Below are 1,747 nucleotides of genomic sequence, written 5' to 3'. Positions count from 1 at the left end.
ATTTCATATATGTAGGTATGTAACCATGTAGATGATTTTAGTTTATATTTCCAATGAAAAGCACGTAACTTATTTCACGTCGGCACCTTATAATTCCTTAGTAAAAATATTTAGTTAAAATCATTTACAGTGCCATTCACCGAATATAATTTTTGTGCTAAAACCAATACAAGTTCTTATTCTGGCCCAAACTCAAATAGTACCCCTCAAACATGGCTCCGTGAATTATGGCCGCGTGTATTAAAACTGCAATCAAAAAATTTAATTAGAACGCGTAGTTTTGATTCATTTTGAAAAGTGAAATTAAGCCGCAACCAAAAAATTAATTGGGAAATGTTCGGTTATCTGTACAATGGTTTTGTGGCGGACGGCGGACGGGGAATAAAAGTCGCCATTCCTCTCTCTGACCCCTCTACAAACCACTGGGACACATTGGAAAATGGGGTAAAGTTGGCATTTTGACAGATAAAATATAAACTCCGGAGTACGCCATCCACAGTGCTTTTGCGTAAAACGCCTTTCTGCGTTGGCCACACGCTGACCACGGAATTTTTGCGCAGGCATAAATCATTTTGAAAAGTGAAATTGAGTCGCGATCGAAAAATGAAATTAGACCGCGGAGTGGACTCAAGTCAAGTTTTCCGAAAAAGCATGTAAGACTACGGCACAAGGGCTCGTGCTGTGGCCGTTTCTCTGGCTACTTCTAACTAGCGAATTACTAAAGAAACTTACCGGAAAGGTAGGTAGTTGCGTTCCCAGATGGATGTGAAGTATCGAAACATCGTAAATTCATTTCCCAGCTCAGTCACAATCGCTCACTGGACTATTCAATCAAGACTAGAGGTGAACGCTGATGAAGCAGACATAATAGTTTTCACAATGAAGCATGGAATCAACTGAATTTGCGGTGTTAACCGAAACACTGCTAGAAATACTTTGAAGTTACCTTCGCCAACAAACTTCTGTAGAATTGCAATGTTGAAAAATAGCCAAAAGGCCTGCAGGCTGGTCTATCGGCAGCGCGCTGATACCTTTGTCCATAATTAGCAGTAGTATGGGATCTTAAACCGCTTTTAAAAGATACAACGTATTGTAACAACGGAAGGGTGGTGCTGAGAACAACTTCTTCGCAATATATGTAAGGCCCACTAAAGATTAATCAAGGTGCTTCTGGTGCTCACTGGCAACCTAAGAAGAGATATTCTGGTGTGAGCGGATATCTTCCGAGCAGCATAACATTAATACTTAAGTATAGTAAGTGCCGGAACGGGTGTCGGGAGGTGCCAGCAATGGCTATTTTAGCCTAGAGTATTGAGCGATAGATCGTTCTCCACTTTCTGCAGTCTCTTCTGATGTACCGAATGCCATGAAGACGTCAATAACTTTTTTGGAAATGGTGAACAGCAGTATCACCATTATACCTTACTAGCTAAGTGAAGATAGCGGGTCTTGACTTAAACGTAATCGTCGCTACTGATGTCCGGCTACCTAGTAATAGATACTGCCATGTTTCGGAACCGACGAAGTCGATCGGCCTCAGTCCGTTATCGGGCATTTAGAGTGGTATTATCACTTGCGAAGCGAATGAATTTGGCGAAGCGAACGGTTTGGCGAAGCGAATAGGAGCCCGAGAAGGCATTATGAGTATTCGCGATGCAAAGAACTTGCACAAGCTGGTACAAGCGAACACTATTAACGCGTATTTTAGATGCGTTCACAAACCATTCGCTTCGCCAAACTGTTCGCT

This window comes from Rhagoletis pomonella, unplaced genomic scaffold (genome assembly GCF_013731165.1).
Source record: "Rhagoletis pomonella isolate Grant_MI unplaced genomic scaffold, Rhpom_1.0 Rhpom_scaffold_00002, whole genome shotgun sequence".
In the NCBI taxonomy this organism is placed as follows: Eukaryota; Metazoa; Arthropoda; class Insecta; order Diptera; family Tephritidae; genus Rhagoletis; species Rhagoletis pomonella.
The sequence above is the reverse complement of the archived record's forward strand: the minus strand, read 5'-3'. Positions refer to the sequence as shown.